Below are 20,392 nucleotides of genomic sequence, written 5' to 3'. Positions count from 1 at the left end.
TTCAACATTTTATCTACTATAATTTTAATTCTACCATAATCTTTTTTTTTTTTTTTTTTTATAAATTACCATAATTGATTTAAAAAATGTGTTTCATCTTTACAAACCTTAAATCAAGTAATACGATTTGTGGGGGTTTTTTCCTTAATTATCTTCAGTCGTTATTAAATTAATTTCAACAAAACCAAATTATTTTGCGCAAGCGGGAGAAAAAGATTTAGAATTTTCTTTTTTAAGTTTTCAGTGCTTAATTTCTGAAAATTTCTAATAATAACGACTGTATTTTTGTGATTAATAAATGATATATCACTAACGAGAGTAACATATGTTAATAACTACGACTTAATTTACAGTCGTTAATAATGTAGTTTTTAACGAGAGTGATTTTTTACCCATGTTAAAAAGTATTTTTAACAAGGGTATCACATGTGCCTTCGTTAAATTTGATCATTATATAACCAATTTCTTGTATTGTAATGCGGGCGTGTCAGAAAAGCTAGTTCTCGAAAGGTAAAATAGTAATTGAAATAAATAAATGTGCCTACTGACTTGATCTCTAATTAAACGATTGGACGAGAGGTACAAGGACTGAAAATAAAAATAACATTTCTCTTGGATTCCTGATGTCGCTTGACAGGTCAATCGGAAAATAATTCTTTAAAATATGGTACTGAAAATAAAAGCAATAAAACCAACACAAAAATATAAAATTTTAATTTTTCTTTCATGATTTCTATTATTTCTTTTTCTTTTTCTTTTTCGATAATAATCTTTGATATTATTTCTTATTTTTTATCATATTTTTATTTTGTTGAGAGATAAATTTAATTAAATAAAAATAACTGTAGATTAAAATCATAACATATACTAAAAATATAAAAAATTAAATTACCCCCAACAACACTATATTAAGAGGGTGTTTGTTTCAGTTTTTCGGAAGAGCGTTTAGCGTTTCATTCCGAACCGTAGGAAATATAGCGTTTGGTTAGGTTTATATAACCGCAGCGTTTAGCATTTTCTCTGGAAACTGCAGCGGTTTGGTTGGAGCGTTTCACGAAAAGCTCATATTTGGAGCTTTTCATAAACAGCTGTTTGCAGTTAGTTGTTATTGACAAAATTATCATTCTTATTTCCACAAAATATGTTTATTCTTTAACATTATTTATATTTCTACAACATAATTACCGGAAAACAAGATTTTGTTGCGTTCAATAAATTTTTTATTTTTTATATAAATTATTTTTATTAATTTGTGTAATACAAGTTTTATTTTATAATAGGATAAGGTGCAAAAATACCCCAATATTATCTTTTGTACAAGTTGGACAAAAAATTTCCGATATTTCATCGAATTTATAAATATTAATTTTCAATTTTATTATTAAATCACAAAAAAAAATATGAAATATCTTTTTTAGAACTACTGGTACGTGCAATTGGTGTATAATAAGAAATAAAATATCTATGTTTTCTAATAATATCTGAAATTGACCCAACTTGCCAATTTTAGAGGTAAAATTGCTCTTAACTGCCAGCGTTATGGGTAAAATTGCATAATTTTAGACATTAAGAGTAAAATTATTTCTAGTTGTAAACGTTATGTGTATTTTTTCACATTTTTCCTTTTATAATTTCATCGTTGATTAATTTAAAACATGTCCATTTTAGACATTTTAAATTCAAACAGCAATAGTTCAATATAATTTTACCAAACACTAGTAATTAAACAGTTAATAACAAACAGCTAACAGCTTACTGCAACTGCAAACAGCTAACAGCAACCGCAACAACTATTAACTAACAGCTGAACCAAACAGGCCCTAAATTTTGAGAGATATATACAACAACAACAACAACAACAACAAAGCCTTAGTCCCGAAATGATTCGGGGTCGGCTAACATGAACCATCATATAAAACCGTGAAAATCAAGTCGTGTCAGCGACACAGATTCGCTCCCTCCACTCCGTCCTATCCACTACCATATTTTCCTCAATTCCCAATAAACTCATATCACTCTCGATCACCCTCCTCCAAGTTTGCTTAGGTCTTCCCCTACCCCTCACCACTACATCCCTTTGCCACTCTTCGGTTCTCCTAACCGGCGCATCAAGCGCTCTACGTCTCACATGGCCAAACCACCTTAGTCGGTTTTCTCTCATTTTATTCTCAATAGATGTGACCCCTACTTTTGTCCTAATTATTTCATTACGCACCCGGCCCTTTCTCGTGTGACCACACATCCATCTCAACATACGCATCTCCGCCACCGACATCTTATGGATGTGGCAGTGTTTCACTGCCCAACACTCCGTACCATATAACAATGCTGGTCTAATTGCCGTCCGGTAGAATTTTCCCTTCAATCTATTAGGCATGCCGGGATCACAAAGGAAACCCGTAGCACTCTTCCACTTCGACCAACCAGCTTTAATCCTATGAGCAACATCTCCATCTACTTCTCCATCCGTTTGGATAATAGATCCTAAATACCGGAAGCAATCCGAGGCCTGAACAACTCTCCCATCTAGGGTGATTGTCCCTACCTCCCTACTCCTACGGCCGCTAAACTTACACTCCAAATATTCTGTCTTACTTCGACTCAACTTAAAGCCTCTAGATTCTAGAGTTTGCCTCCATAGTTCCAACTTCATCTCCACTCCTTCTTTCGTCTCATCAACCAACACAATATCATCTGCAAACAGCATGCACCATGGTATACCATCTTGAAGTGAACTTGTTAGTTCATCCATAACGATGGCAAAAAGAAATGGGCTTAGTGCGGAACCTTGATGCACTCCAATCGTAATAGGAAACTCTTCAGTCTTCCCAACACTAGTACGTACACTCGTGCATACTCCCTCATACATGTCCTTTATGATGTCAATATATTTCCGCGAAATGCCTTTCCTTGTCAAGGCCCACCAAAGTACTTCCCTTGGTACCTTATCATATGCTTTCTCCAAGTCAATGAAAACCATATGCAAGTCTTTCTTCTTATTTCGATAGTGCTCCATTAATTGTCTCATTAGATGGATGGCTTCCATAGTTGATCTTCCCGGCATAAAGCCAAACTGGTTTTCCGAGATCTTCACCGTCCTCCTTAGCCTTTGTTCAATCACTCGCTCCCAAAGTTTCATAGTGTGACTCATTAATTTGATTCCCCGATAGTTGGCACAATCTTGGACATCGCCTTTGTTCTTATACAAAGGGATTAAGGTACTTTTCCTCCATTCTGATGGCATCTTATTGTTTCTCCAAATTTTGTTGAAGAACGTCGTCAACCATTCGATTCCTCTTTCTCCCAAACATCTCCAAATCTCAATAGGGATGCCATCAGGTCCTACTGCTTTCTTCAACTTCATCTTACTTAATGTCATTTTGACTTCACCCTTTTGAATTCTCCGCAGGCATTCATGATTTATCATATCGTGATGGATACTTATATCTCCAACATCTTGTTGGCGATCTCCATTAAATAAGTCATCAAAATAGGACCTCCATCGTTCCTTGATATCCTTATCTCCAACTAGGACTTTCTGGTCCACATCCTTCACACATTTAACTTTTCCGAGATCTCGCGTCTTCCTATCTCTCATCCGAGCAATTCTATATATGTCTCTTTCCCCTTCTTTCGTATCCAATCTTGTATACAGATCCCGATTCACCTTTGCTCTAGCATCTCGTATGACCTTCTTTACTTCCCTTTTAGCCTCTTTGTATTTTTCGTAGTTCTCGTCACTCCTACATTTCCCCAATAGTTTATAGGATTCTCTCTTACTCTTTACTGCTTGTCGTACTTCTTCTGTCCACCAAGATGTGTCCTTACCCGGTGGCATGCTACCTTTAGATTCCCCTAGAACTTCCTTCGCTACTTCCCTTATACTATGCTCCATCTTATTCCATATCGAATCTATATCTGAATCCATATTGCAAGTCCAAATATCTTTTTTGGTCATCTCATCCACAAATTTTTGTTGATTCTCCCCTTGCAATTTCCACCACTTAATCTTAGTCTCTACTTGAGGTGTTTGTTTTCTTATACATTTCCTACTTCGAAAATCTAGCACCACTACTCTATGTTGGGTTGTCGTACTCTCACCAGGGATCACCTTACAATCAATATAACTCTTTCTCCAAGCACTCCTTACTAAGAAGAAGTCAATTTGGCTCGCATTACCGCCACTCCGATAAGTCACTAAGTGGGATGTTCTCTTCATAAACCATGTGTTCATGATACTCAAGTCATAGGCTGATGCGAATTCCAAAATATCATTTCCTGCTTCATTCTTATCTCCAAAGCCATACCCTCCATGAACACTCTCAAACCCATCTCGCCTAGAACCCACGTGTCCATTGAGATCACCCCCTAGTACCATTTTTTCATCCCTAGGAACCTGTTGCACCACTTCCTCTAAGTCATCCCAAAAAGCTTGTCTTATAGACACATCTAATCCTATTTGTGGCGCATATGCACTAATGACATTCACAACCTCATCCCCTATCACTAGCTTAACACTCATAATTCTATCGCTCTTCCTAGACACCGCTACTACCTCATCAATATACTCCCTATCAATAAGAATACCTACTCCATTTCTACCCTTATCCTTTCCTGAGTACCAAAGCTTATAACCCCAAGGAGCTATCTCTCTAGCCTTGGCTCCAACCCACTTGGTTTCTTGTAGGCATAATATATTTATTCTCCTCCTCTTCATAACATCTACAATTTCAGCTAATCTTCCTGTCAAAGAACCTATGTTCCATGTCCCAAAGCGTAACCTACTACCCTTACCCCTACCCCTACCATTACCGTGGACTAGCTTATTTACCCGCAACCCTTGCATATTTGACACCACCCCCGGGTCCAGGGGTGGCGCGCCGCTTCGGGGCGACGACCTAGCAACCCTTGCACATTTATCACTACACCCGGGTCTAGGAAGTGCAGCGCGTCGCTGAGTAGGGAATGCCCCAACGGTATTTATATTATGGTTCATGTCATAAGATGTGGCTAAGTTTTACGCTGGCCGCCACAAACCTACCGCAACCCTCCTCCTTTGTCCGGGCTTGGGACCGGCTGTAAAGGCCACCAAGTGACCCTCACAGGCGGAGTTAATTTTGAGAGATATATGTAAAAATAAATAAATATTATGGTTTCAAGCATTTACTATCTCTCTCAAGTAGCAGACCAGTCTAGAAATTGAAAATATATGTCACTATCTCTCTCAATTTTTTGTCAAGAAACCAGAAGATAAAGAAATCTCAGGTTTGCAAACAATTTCTGCCGGAAGAAAAAAATACTGATTATTCACTCATTGAATTAACCGGGATTAGAATTAGTAAGAGTTACCAGTGTTAGTTGGGTGTTAAAAGTGATTAGGATTAGTATGACACATGTCATAAAAGGAGTGGCGACAGCCAAGAGGACGGCAAGTCCGGGGGCAACAGATTTTCTCCCTTTAAAAGTTAAGGTTTTATTTATTTAAGAGTTACAGTTTTATTTATTTAAGAGGAATATAGAAACTGCTATAATTTTGTTTACAATGTTTTTCATGGAGATAAATTTGATTTTTTTTTAGTGAAAATGTTTGTTTGTGCACAAATTTTTAAATTATAAAACATATTTATACTGAAACTCTCATGATTTTTCTTTTCTGCTTTACCCTAAATTTTACTGTTAGACGAGTTGCATTCATATGAGTTGGGATTTTAAACAAGTAAAACTCTTCTAAATCAGGCTTAAATGATTTAATTATGTATTTAAATTTTAATGATAAATTGAAAAAAGGAGAAAAAAATAAATAGAAGAAAGCTTATTATTATTATTATTATTATTATTATTATAGTTGGATGGTAAGAAACCATGTGGAAGACATAAAATAAGAATTGCAAAAGAGTAATATTTTGGGTTAGTTACAGGTTAGTCAGGATTTGGATAAGTATTTACAAGAAACCAGTAGTATAAAAAGTATTTCTTTATATGTTAAGTTTTTGAAAAAAAAAATTGGTTATATCATCAAAGGTTGCAACTGCTGAGATTTTAAATTATTATTTGGAAATAATTTAAAGATGGGATTAAGGCTAAAACTAACGTGTAAATTTCAAATTTTGAATGCATTTGAGATAAAAAAACTGCCATTCTTCTATTTCTAAAATCATAGAAAAAGAATCGATCTGCAAAAAGGAAATATCATGAGTTAATTAGGAAATATCATGGTTTTCTACTTTCCATTTCCATTTTTATCTCTTTTCTTCTCTGGTTTTCTTATTGTTGTTTTTACTCAGGGCAATTTCATCTTCTAATTTTGTGAAATTCAAAGTAACTGTTTCTTGTTTCCACAAACTCAAGACCGGTTTTACATACAACAAAGGTAAAGAAGTAGTTTGTTTTCAAATATCTCTTCATTCTTCCAATTTCGTGTTTTGTTTATCATTCACATTTTCTATTGCAGAACCAGCACAAACAGAGCAAGATGTATTTTGGTATGTGGTTCACTCTTTGATTTTAACTGTAGGCTGTTGAAATTCAAGGTATTTTCCCTATTTGATGCTTTTTTGGCTATTTTATGATTTTCCTAATGTTTTTTGCTTCTGCAAGATCAAACATATTTCTTAAATGAACTCCTCTTTAAACGATGATTTTACTGTCAATAAGCAATTAAAACACAGCTGTTGAAGTTTGGTTTTCCTTTTTATTGTTCATCAACTTGCTTTTTGTTTTTTTAATCTGTTCCCTTTAAAAACTTAACTCTGTTCACATGTTTTTAAATTGAATAAACCAGCAAACGTTCAATGTCTAATTTTTACCTTTAATTTTTCTATGAAGCTGTCTGCAAATATCAGATTCTTTATATCTACACTGCTTTTTTCTTTTTCATTTCAATAATTGCTTCAAGTATTGTGTTAATGAAATAGGAGGAATGACTTCTTACAGTACGGTTAGTTTTGTTTAATTAAAGTGAGTTTCTTCAGAATTATGGAAATCAGCTTTCACTAATATTATTCCTGAAAAACTATCATTATACCATTTTTTAAAAGTCTAACACGAGCTTCAATAAAAATTTAAAAACACTGTCATTTAACACATATCTTAATTATGTCGGTTAATTTTAGTTTTTAGATGAATAAATTAATGAATTTTCATGGTTCATGTTGTCTTCTCCGTTCTCTTTTTTTTACATTATTAAAACTTTTAAATAGTTTTCATACTTTCATCATCACTTACGATGGTTAAAAAAACACTGTTGCATTTAAATATGAATTTGTTTATTCTGCTAAATGATCCTAACCTACAATAGCCTCCTAAATTGGATGTTTTCACAATTTATTTATGGTTTTTTGGTTTTTTTAATTTACATTGTGTTTTCAAAGTACTAAACTTCATGTTATACCAATTTTAACTACTACCATATTTTTAAATACTGTGTGCTTCTGATTTTTAATGGTTTCGTGTTTTCAATTTGCTATTTAAAAACATTTATGCTGATAACTTGATTGCAGATATGGGCAAACAAGGTTTATCATTTCTACAAAATTCACCTATCAGTAAGAAAAGAGTCAGAATGAAACAGAAACGAATTTCAGGGGCTTTTTAAAAAATTCACAAAACTAATGCTACTCCAATCTCTAAAGCAACAGATATCAGGGATATATTAAGTGACATTTCACCTAATAAGTCGAATATGATGGAACGAAAGCAATGGTATCCGAGGAGGAAAGAAGAATTGAGGGTCAGCACTTCTTTAAGCTTTCAATTAATTTTCATTTTTTTAAAACATTGATATAAGAATCGTAATTTACTTAATTTTTAATACAGGAATGGGATTTTCTTATTAAACCAGAGCATTTCTATTCATGCTGCCTCACAACTACAATGACAGTTGATGCTATTTATGAAATTAAACAAGCATTAACCACCAAGCAATTGACTATGTTTGCTGATACTTGTTTTGGTCATTTTCTACACTTAGATGTTTTAGCTGTTCAACCTTAGGTTTTACATGCTTTATTGTTAAGAGAGGTCAATCAGTATAATGATCATGATATGTGGTTTAATATTTGTGGCAATAGGTTAAGATTTGGGATTGAAGAATTTGCAGTAGTGACTGGCTTAAAATGTCCGGGACATGTTGATAATTTTCTAGCTTCCACTGAACCTCACATTTTAAGGGTTAAGTATTTTAACGGTTTAGACAAGGTCACAAAGCTATCTGTGCGTGAGTGCTTAAAAACAAAAAGATGGGATTGTGACGAGGATGCTGTGAAAATTGCGTTCCTGTTTTTTTTGCACCATTTTTTGTTATCTAACCATCCAAATCAAAGCATTCCTGATATTCATTTTAATATAATAGAGAGCCATAGATGGAATGATTTTCCATGGGGAAAGGTTGCTTTTGATTACACGCTTAAGTCTATGAAGGAGAAATATACGGGTAGGTCCAATAGGAGTGGTTCCATTCATCCTGGTTTCCCAACCAAGTGCAACATTATCGGTTGTCCAATAGTGCTGCAGGTTTGGTTCTATGAATGTTGTGGTGCCGTGGATGGTAAATTTGCAAAAAAAAAAAAATGGTAGAGCAGTACCACGAATTCTAAACTGGAATACTATTGGAAAACCAACCATGAAGCAATTACGCAGAGATATATTTTGTCTTCCATCTCATCTGGTAAGAGGCATTTTTGTCAAATTTAATAACATATTATTATATAATTTTTTTGTATTATTTAATAAAATTTATATTACTTATGATTAATTCATTTTTTATTTTTTGTCTTTATAGTTAAAAATGAAAAACATTTCTGCTAGTATTCTGGAAAAAGAAATGCTTCACCTTGATGGCATGTTTAATAAAGGGAAGGATATAGATGATTTTCATGAGCGTGCTTTTCACCCCATCAAGGATGAATGCTCTTTTGGAAAAATGTCTAGTGGTGATAGTAGTCGAAGTCTATCAAGTAGCTTAAATGAGGATGAAACAACCCAAAAGATCATGTGAATACGATCAAGCATTCTTCCATCAGTATATGTGATACGATCAAAACGGGCGATCGACCCCGCACTCTTCGAGCGAGTGCTAGCTCCAAGAACTTAGAAGATTGAAGAGAAGAAACTAGATTCTTATTTATCAAAAGCGTAATTCAAAACATAAAACAATCCAACTATTTATACTAGTTTGTCCAGACAATAAAAGAATCCTAACCAAAACAGAATAGCTAATCCTAACTTAAGAATAATCCTAATTAAAGAAGAATTGCACAATTTAAGGAAAGTAGTCCTAGTCGAGCACAAAGTCTTTTTACCACGCCGGGACCCGTTTTGCACGAATAGGCCGACTCCCAACAGACCCGGACCCAGCAGTCGGTGTAACACTCCCCTCTCCTTCAAAACTGACCTTGTCCGCAAGGTGGCACTCCGGATAAGCCACGCGAAAGTCATCCAGCCATTCCCAAGTAGCATTTTCAGGGGGGCTATGAGACCAAGTAACCAAAATCTGTTGCGCCAATTGACCATCCCGGAGAACTTGACGACCATCACAAACTGCCAAAGGTTGCTCTTTGGGTCGACCTTGCTCTAATTCCACTGGCAACGCAGCCGGTACCGGAGTAGACACTCCATGAAATTTCTTCAACAAAGACACATGAAACACAGGATGTATGCGACTTGAACTGGGAAGTTCCAGTCGATAAGCCACCTCCCCAACTCGTTCCAATACTCGAAAGGGACCATAATACCTCTTAGATAGCTTGTTAGATAGACGCGAAGCAACTGAAATTTGTCGGTAAGGCCGTAATTTAACTAACACCAGATCTCCAACAGAAAATTCAACCTCTCTCTTTTTCCGATTGGCAAGCATTTCCATACGTTGCTGCGACTCGCATAAATTTTCCTTCAATCGACGCAACAAAGCATTACGCTCAATTAAAAGCTCATCAACCGCAGCAATGCGAGAAGAGCCGCGGGCATACAGAATCAGTGTCAGTGGTAACCGGCCATATAAAGCTTGAAAGGGCGACATTTTTATACTGCTATGGAAGTCGGTATTGTAACAATATTCAGCCCAACTCATAAAAGATGACCACATTGTCGGTCGTTCAAACACCATTGCGCGCAAATACTGCTCGAGCCCCCTGTTCACCACTTCAGTTTGCCCGTCAGTCTGAGGGTGATATGCTGTACTATGCTTCAGTTGCGTACCACTGAGTTTAAACAAATGCTGCCAAAACTTACTTAGGAAAATAGCATCTCGATCAGAAACGCTCGTTTTAGGGAATCCATGGTGCTTAACAACAATATCCAGAAATAGTGCAGCCACCGTTTGAGCAGAATAATTCGAGGGTAGAACGCCAAAATGAGCATATTTAGTCAAGCGGTCCACCACCACAAGAATAACCGTATAACCCTTGGACGAAGGAAGTCCGGTGATAAAATCCATAGTAACCTCCTCCAAACAGCCTCCGGTATAGGTAATGGTTGCAAGAGACCACCCGGTGCTTGAGTCGAATATTTTGTTTGCTGACAAACCGAGCAATGCCGAACGAACTCCTCCACTGAACTGCGCATACCCTTCCAATAAAATAGGGCTGAAATTCCCACCATCATTTTCTTAATGCCACAATGTCCCGAGTGAGGAGTAGAATGAAATTCACGAAGCAATTGTGCCTTAAGGTTTGAATGCTCACCGATGACATAACGATTTTTGTACAACAAAATCCCACCCCGACGATGAAATCCCGGGATCACTTCACCCTGCTCCAATCGGTCTCCCAGAACCCGCAATCCCTCTAAAGCTACATTCTCGTCTTTCAATTCTTGCAAAATTCCCAATATTGGCGCACTTAAAGCCATGAAAGCAGTCCGTACTATCTCCTCCTCTTCATGCATTCGGGACAATGCATCAGCTGCGCGGTTTGACTCACCTGATTTGTACTCGATTTCAAAATCGAACCCCAATAGCTTACGCACATAGAGCTGTTGTATTGGAGTTTGAATCACTTGTGTCATTAATTCACGGATGCTCTTCTGATCGGTGCGGATGACAAACCTTCATCCCAGCAGGTACTGGCGCCACTTGTAGATAGCCTCCACAATGGCAAATAATTCCCTCTGATAAGTTGACGCAGCCCGCATCCGAGGTCCCAATCACTTACCGAAGTAACAAAGTGGATGCCCATTCTGAAGCAACACAGCCCCTATTCCTACAGCAGAAGCATCCGATTCAATCACGAAAACTACTTCAAAGTCAGGCAAACGCAATACTGGAGCGCTGGATAGCAGATGTTTGAGTTTATTAAATGTAGCCTCCTCGTTTGGACCCCAATTGAACCCTTCTTTTTGTAATAAATCAGTTAGAGGTGCAGCTATAGTGGCATAGCTTTTAATAAACCTCCGATAATAACCTGCTAAGCCCAAGAATCCTCGAACTTGTTTTTGGTTTACGGGGCATGGCCATGCCATTACTGCCTCAATCTTCTTCGGATCCACTGCTACTCCTTGTCCCGAGATAGTGTGCCCCAAATATTCAAGCGACGCGGCTCCAAAGGCGCATTTAGACAGCTTAATATAGAAATTATTAGCTTGCAAGCATTGAAAGATCAGCTGTAGATGTTGAACATGATCTGACATTGAGACACTATAGATTAGTATGTCATCAAAAAAAACAATCACAAATTTCTGCAAATAAGGAGAGAGAAGGCGGTTCATGGTTGCTTGAAACGTCGAAGGAGCGTTAGTTAGACCAAACGGCATAACTAAGAACTCATAGTGGCCTTGGTGTGTCCGGAAGGCAATTTTGTAAATGTCTCGTTCGTGGACTCGTATCTGATGATATCCGGTGAGTAAATCTAGCTTGCTGAACACCTTTGCTCCCCCGAGTTCATCAAACATCTCATCTGCAGTCGGAATCGGAAATTTATCCTTAACCGTGACTGCATTTAAAGCTCTATAATCAACACAAAAATGATAATCGCCATCCTTCTTCTTTACTAATAGAACCGGCGAAGAGAATGGGCTTTGACTAAATCGAATCAGGCCTTGATCCATCATCTCGGCTACCAATCTCTCCATCTCTCCCTTTTGGTAATGAGGGTATCGGTAGGGCCGTACGTTTACTGGTTTTGTTCCGGGCAAGAGATGAATTCGATGATCTACGATATGGTGAGGCGGTAAGGTAGAAGGCTGTTGAAACAGCTGCTCAAATTGCTTAAGCAATTCATCAATAGCAGGTTCTGACTTATGGGTTCCAATTGCCTTTAATTTGTCGGATACACCATCCATATGCGTGGCGTGCACTTCATAAATGCCATAGATCTCATCGGTATCTATGAGTGCTTGCATTTGATGACAGCTTATCTTTCGCATTTTAACCGTATGATCCCCTTTCAACATGTGCCTCTTTCCCTGTATCTCGAACTCCATAGTCTGTTTAGCATAATCATGTGTTACCTTGCCCAAGTTTTGTAGCCACTGAACCCCTAGAACAATGTCAGGACCTTTGATTGGTATTACAAACAGTTCCAACTCGAATTTAATTCCCTGCATAGTGACTTCCGCGCACGGACAGCTATGCTCACACAACAACGAATCCCCATTCCCGATGTACACCTTGAACGCCCGAGTTGTTTTCGTCGCTAACCCCAATTTCTCCACCACTCCGGGTTGCACAAAGTTATGAGTACTCCCACTATCAATCAAAATTCTCACCTCCGTATCACCAAGCTTTCCCTTCAACTGCAGAGACCGCGGACTGCCGTGGCTCACGAGTGAATTTAATATGGACACATCCCCGCTTTCTACGACATCCAACTCGTCATCACCCCCTAGTTCCTCACCTTCCTCTTCTTCCTCCGCTGTTTTCATCATTAGTAAAAATCGCCCTGAGCACTTGTGTCCCCGGACAAATTTTTGGTCACAATTAAAGCACATGCCTTTACTCATCCGATCTTGCCTCTCTGCTGGGGAAATCCATTTAATAGGAAGTGGGTTTGGTTTAGTAGTAGTCAGAGGCGTGGGAAGCAACGGTGAATTCGGTTTAATGAGATTTACAGAAGTTGCTTGTATCCCCCCTGTGTTTGCCATTGACATCTTATTGGTTTGCACCTGAGTTTCTGTTGAGGTGTTCCCCATTCGGTTTTTGTTGTTGTGGCGCACAGTAGCCCAAGTATCTTCGAGCCTAGCTTCATAAATTCGAGCTAACGCGAATGCCTCGCTTAAAGTGTCTGGCTTGGCAATCAATAATTCTCGTTGCAATGTCGGCTTCAACCCCGAGGTGTAAAAAGAAATTAGCAACGACTCAGATAGTCCAGTTACACGGTTCATCAGTCGTTCAAATTCCGATTGATATTCGGACACAGTACCCCGTTGGATCAGTTTAGAGAGTGCCCCATGTGGATCTTCAAATTTGGACGGGCCGAACCTGCTCCGAACGTTCTCCAAGAAATTATCCCAAGTTGTAATCAAATTATTGCGCCTCATCCACCGAAACCATTCAGCTGCAACGCCATCCATATTAAATCCAATGATGCGCAGTTTTTGTTCCGCTGTTGTTCCATGTAACGCAAAGTACTCTTCCATTGCAAAAATCCATATCTCGGGATCGATACCATTGAAGCGAGGTATATCGAGCCGCATGGACCTTGGAAGATTTCCCCCTTCGGTAGAACCTCCAAAGCTTCCTCCTCCAGGTAAGGAGTTGTTTCGATTTCTGGTGTTCTGGAATTCGGTAACCAATCCATCAAATTTATGCGATAGGGCATCAATTTGTTGTTTCATGAGTAAGCGCAGGGCTTCAGTTTCGGACTTAGGAGTTTCTGTCATTGCGAAAGAAAATCTCTCTCAATGAAAGCACCAGTTTGATACGATCAAAACGGACGATCGACCCCGCACTCTTCGAGTGAGTGCTAGCTCCAAGAACTTAGAAGATTGAAGAGAAGAAACTAGATTCTTATTTATCAAAAGCGTAATTCAAAACATAAAACAATCCAACTATTTATACTAGTTTGTCCAGATAATAAAAGAATCCTAACCAAAACAGAATAGCTAATCCTAACTTAAGAATAATCCTAATTAAAGAAGAATTGCACAATTTAAGGAAAGTAGTCCTAGTCGAGCACAAAGTCTTTTTGCCACACCGGGACCCGTTTTGCATGAATAGGCCGACTCCCAACAGACCCGGACCCAGCAGTCGGTGTAACAATATGGCAGAAATCAGGACGGAGTTACAAAGCATTCGAAAAGACTATGCTTCAATGGATATGAATAAGGTATGACATTTGTTGTTTTAAATTAGTAAAAGGTAATATGAATCACAGTATTTATTCATGGTTTTTTTCATTGACAACTTTTACATATGAAATAGTATAGTGATAATATAGAAATGAAATATTTTTCAATTTCTCAAGCAATCATGGCATCATTTTTTTAAAATAATGTGTCATGAAAATTCAAATCGATTACCATTAGATATTAACATTTATCAATCATAATTTAATTAATGATTTGCTTGTAGATATTCAAAACACATAAAAATGGTACGAATCAATAATAGTGTTTAGTAATAAAACAAATAAATATCCAGATTCAAATAGGTTTGTGAAAAAAACAGAACATAAAGCTTAGAAGATAGTGTGAAAAATTAAAAACATAGTACTATACAAAAAAAATCAGCAGCAAAAAACATTAGGAAAATCATAAAATAGCAAAAAAAAACATCAAACAGGGAAAATACATTGAATTTCAACAGTCTGCAGCTAAAATCAAAGAGTGAACAACATACCAAAATATGTCTTGCTCTGTTTGTGCTGCTTCTGTAATAAAAAATGTGAATGAGAAACAAATCACGAAATTACAAGAATGAAGAGACACTTGAAAACAAACTACTTCTTTACCTTTGATGTATGTAAAACTGATCTTGAGTTTGTGGATGGTATTCTTTCCAAACATCAAGAGTAAATAAAAAGGAAAATATTATACCGTGAATCATATTACCTTTATTAAATTTACAAACAGTTACTTTGAATTTTACAAAATTATAAGATGAAATTTCCCTGAATAAGAAGGGAACTATTATATCACGATTCATATTACCATTATTAAATTTATAAAGTATGCTCATATAGCTAATAATGGATAAAAATACATTCATTACTTTTTTTCTATTTGTATGAATAGGTTTTAAAGGACACATTTAATGTACAAAGATGTGGTTCGTCCAAGCACGCTGGAAATTTGGAAAATGAAGATGTTACAGAAATGGACAACCAATGCGAAAGTGAACAAAACAATCATCCTTTACCAATGATAGGGAGAAACAAATGAAAGAATATTGTGGAAACAAACAGGGAGGTTAGTCAATTCAATGAAATCGATATCTTTTTACAAATATATAATCATTTGGTATTTTTTTTTATAATCCCCATAATAAATATCAGCTATTAGTGTTACCATATAATACTATGTTTTCAATTAGGATTCCCCTGGGAAATTCATCGATGATTTAAATCCGAGTCAATTAGATGCATTGGAAGGGTCGGCATACAAATCCATCAGTTATAAACAAAAACAGGTGGCTAGATTTAATTTTTGTTATTCCAACTATTGTAAATACTTTAACTATTAAAAATTTATTTTTTAAAATTTCAATTACAGGGAAATATACGTTTATCAGAAGATGTACCATCATTTGATATTGGTCTAACACCATGTGTTAGACAAAATATGCAAATAGAAGAAGCAAACAATATTTCTCCCAATTTACCAAATACGGTTTGTGATAGTCTTTCTGATAAGATGGTTTCAACTTCAAAATCGGTGAAAGGAATGTCTCCATTACACCTTTTCGCTAGATTCAATATTGAAGATCCTCAAATCGATATTTTTGAACGGTGGTTGATGTTAGGAGTAAACAACTCGAAAATGTAAGTAAAAATATCACCTTTAACTCTTGTTTTCCAAATTTGTTTGAATTTTAATTTTTTTTATAAATTGCAAAACCAGGGGGAAGATTTACTTGAAAGATCATGATATGATAGGGACATCACTTGATTTTTCTATTGATTTAGTGCGGGATAAAATTTGGCTGTATGACCTTCGAACAATGGGACGTTGTATCTCTGAAACGGTATGCATATAAAGTATTTAATAAATTCTTTTAAAAACGATAATATTTATAGTATTTTTTTTGGATTAACTCTGATTAATGTGTAAAACTAATTTTTTATTTTTTATTGTTTTTTTATAGTGTATATTCTAATTTATAATCTTTTTGAAAAATTACTATTTGTTCAGCATGTCAATGTATGTTCTATTACTTGAGGAAGAAAGTGTGCACAACTACAAATGTTATGTTTGATCAACAAATGCAGTCATTATATGAACGATATATGGCAAGTAATCGAGATGATTTTATTTTGAAAAATGACAGAGATATATTTCCTATTGTTCTTGGCCATTTCATGGATTGTAGTACATCTTGGCTTAAAGTGGATCATGTTTTGTTTCCCATTTTCTTGGGAAAAAGAAGAAATCATTGGGTTTTAGCTCGTCTGTCATTTCAAGATAGGAAGATTTATTTATACAACTCTTTAAGAACTCCATTGATGTCCCGCGAAGCAAGATCAACACTCCAAGCATACTGCGAAATCCTTCCTTTCTTTATTGAGCTTTCTGGTTTTTATTCAATTCGGACAGATATTGATTTTAATTCTGGTCCCTATATTGGAACTAGTAACCGAGACTTTTATATTGTTGAGGAGATTCATAGTCTACCATTTCATGATAACAAGTAAGTGCTCTATCTATAATTACACTCTGATACTATTATTGTTTTTAAATTTAATTTCAATTTAATTTAATGTTTTTCTGATTTAATGTTAATCTGATATTTTTACCATGATTTTAATACAGAGAAAGTGGTATACTGATGACAGTTTTCTCGGAGCATTTCATTGAAAATACGAAGATTCCAAGCAAACTATCAGTCGATCTTCATCGGAAACGGTATTCGTTTTTCTTATATCAACATGGAATTAAGAAAGCAAAGGAGTGAATTGACAATGATATTGAATTAAGCGCATCAAATTCATCATGAACTACAACAGCTATTTAAGTTATATATTGGAAAGTGATTATTGAACTAGAAATATAACTTTTGTTGAAGTTCGTAGGGAAAAATGTCACTCTTTTAGTTTTTTTTTTTTTGGAAAATTTGTTCTTAAACATTGATTTCCTTCTGTCCATTTGTAATTCAAGTTTTTTGAACTGAAATGAAATGCAGTTACAAAACAAATGTTTCCAAGGTTTACTTTTTATTTATTTCACTTATTTGTTTCATTTTGGAATTGAATATCATACTATTCACCATCTTCTGGATTCAGTATGAGCTTCTCTGTATTTTATGAGTTTGGTATATTTGTCTGTCGTGTTTGGCTTTAGTTGCTTCTTTAAAATCTGTAGACATATACCTATTGTACAAGTGACATTTTTTTTTGGTTTCTTGTCAGCTATTACATGTTTGTTTTTGCAATGGAAATGATGCCCTATTCAGATGTTGATCCTATTTTTTTTTGAAAAAATAAAAGGGGTATCTTCTAGTGTTATTGATGGAAAATTAGTTAATAATCATTGATTTCCTTCTGTTTTTTTTAATTCATGATTTTTGTTCTGAAATGAAAACCAGTTTAAAAATTCATGCTTCTGTGTTCTCTCTTCATTTTTCACTGATTTGTTTCTTTTTGAAAAAGAAAAACATACTGTTCAACAAATTCTGGTTTCAGTATCAGATATGATGTATTTTTCAGGGTCTGGTACACTAACACATTTATAGCATTTTGGAAATGAATATGACATTGTTCTACATATATTTTGGCTTTATTATGAGATATTATGTATTTTTTTATGTGTGGTACAGTTGTGTGTCATGTTTTGGATTTAGTTGGTACTATAAATTTTACAAAAACGACTTGTTATATCATTGGTTTTTAAGTTGATCTTTTACACATATTAGTTGTTTTGTTTTTCCAATGCAAATGATGCAGTACTTTGATTTTGATGATTATTTAACTATTTGATGATCCTATTGAATTAGGTAAATTGTAATGTTGCTGCTTCACTTTATCAACGTCTATATTGGCTTGCTATCTACATGAAAAATTGTGGGAATTAATTGAAATTCTGCCTATTGAACATTGGTTGGTCATTGTTAACATGTGAATTAGTATTGATATAGGTGCTGCTAGATCTCCTGCTGTAGTCAATCAGTCAATTTTTTCTATTAATCTCTAGGCATCTAGGAGCATTCAAATCACTGAAAGTCCATCATATTCAATGCTAAGGTATTTGTTTATAATATTCAGATCACTGATTGTGTTAGATCTTAATTTATTTAAGCAAAAGATGGCTTCTTGACTGAACAATATTATTGGCAACATTTCAATTCGATGTTGAATCTGCTGTTTTGAACCAAACCTCAACTTTGAAGATCACAACTTGGAATATCTTTGAGATTTCTGCATCATTGTCATTTTTGCATTTCTATTAAAGCATATCTTTTGTGGTTTTCTTATTTATATAGATTGCCACATATGTAGTATTGTAAATATGACATTTGAGCTTTAATATGTGGTATGTAGTTTATAGTTTATAACATTGTAGAAACAAATTTTACTTTTATGTTTTATCTCCTCTATTATTTGGAGTCTCTAAAGGTGAAATGGTGAGCTAATATCATCCAATTATCCTTTTTGGATTTGTTTGATAAGTTGGATTTCAGATACTCTTTTTTATATTATGAGAAAAGTATTGAACTTTGTCAATTGAAATTAATGCTTCAATAATATGTTTGATCCAATAGATAGATCCTCTGAAGTTGCTGATAGAACAAAGAGTTAAAGAGCAAAAATACCCCTAAGGAGCAAATTTATACCTAACGTCTAAAATGGTGCGATTTTACCCCAGGGGTAAAATTTCACCATTTTAGACGTTAGGTGAAATTTGCTCCTGACCCAAAAACTTCAGGTGTATTTTTGCACCGTAAAATAATTTTATCATAGTGTGCAATTGTTAAAATAATTTTCCATAGTCTGCAATTGTTGTGCTTCAACTATGAGTTTCTTTCAATATTGATAAACTGCAAAATGAACTGATCATTCATTTAACAATACCAGTAAAATTAGAAAGAAAAAAATTATAATCACTCTCCATTTTTTCTATGTGATGTCAGAAACAACTTGAGCAAAATTACATATTTTGAAAAATGACCTTAGTGTATGAAATACTGAGTCCTAACTTGAATGTTTGTCCTTTTAATTGTTATTGCAATCATCTCGAAGGAGAACTATTCAAAGATCTGATCACCAACATAAGTGCAGTTACATTATGTTACCCTTCATGGAATAAAAAAACATTACGCAGGGATATCATAATTGCAGCTTTCAGCATGTCCTATGAACCAGAAGAGACAAAGAAAGTCTACCACTCGTATTGTCCTTATATGAAAGTAACCAAAACACTCAAATCACCACATTTTAAATTAAATTCTCATCTTTACCCACAAACAAAGTCATGTTTTAATGGAGATGAGTAGAAACTGACCATTAAAAAAAAGCAAGCTTCACAATCAAGTTCTAATCTAAGTCTATCAGGAAAAAATAAATAAATCCATGCTAAGAGGAAATTGGTGAAGAAAAGGAAAATGTAAGCCATACATATGTAGGAATGTGTATACCGTTCCTTTAATCAGATCCTGTTTTTTTAAGACTGTTGTTGCTGATTTCATATATTAGAACATCGATGAGCCTGAATCGGAAACATATTTGCTCAAGGACATGCCACTTATCAAGCAAAAAACCTGCAGGCTCTTCTTTTGCACGTATGAATCTGTAGGTAAAAGAGTCTTTGTAACATACTAAATTAACTTGCTTAATGAACTGCTAACTTGTTTTATTCTAGAATTATAGAAAACAGTAAATTGTGTAACTACATATCACATAACTTCTCCTCTTCAAAGCTTCCACATATATACCAAATGAGTACTCGACCGAACCCCGGTGAGCAAGCTGTTAGAACAAGTGGACTGAAATTTAAGACTTTCAAAGATGAAGACACAAAGATATCTATATGGTATCTTGAAGGACATCATTAGTTTTACTCTTTCCATGTTCTGATGTATCAGAAAGTTATATATGATGGTGCACATGCACATTTAGCAAACAAATAAGATTGATCAAATCAACATGACAATGACAAAGCTAATTTAACATTATAATATAACAAACAAAAACAGAATGTACATTTTGAGGCTCTCAAATATACTTCCATTAACACACCTAGGATAAGCAACATAGAAGAATCGACAAATTGAAATCTTACCAGATGGCCCCAATTCACATTCAGTTTTAAC

At 35.3% G+C, this 20,392-nt stretch overlaps 1 long non-coding RNA gene across 1 annotated transcript; it reads left to right on the top strand.

Moving 5' to 3' along the window:
* Positions 1-5,147: 5,147 nt before the first annotated feature.
* LOC136206469 (uncharacterized) lies at positions 5,148-8,466 on the top strand. Its single transcript, XR_010676284.1, has 4 exons — positions 5,148-6,370; positions 6,452-6,530; positions 7,500-7,729; positions 7,816-8,466. It is a non-coding gene; the product is annotated as an uncharacterized lncRNA (long non-coding RNA).
* The last annotated feature ends 11,926 nt before the right edge of the window (positions 8,467-20,392 follow it).

This window comes from Euphorbia lathyris, chromosome 9 (assembly GCF_963576675.1).
Source record: "Euphorbia lathyris chromosome 9, ddEupLath1.1, whole genome shotgun sequence".
NCBI lineage: Eukaryota > Viridiplantae > Streptophyta > Magnoliopsida > Malpighiales > Euphorbiaceae > Euphorbia > Euphorbia lathyris.
The sequence above is the reverse complement of the archived record's forward strand: the minus strand, read 5'-3'. Positions and strand labels throughout refer to the sequence as shown.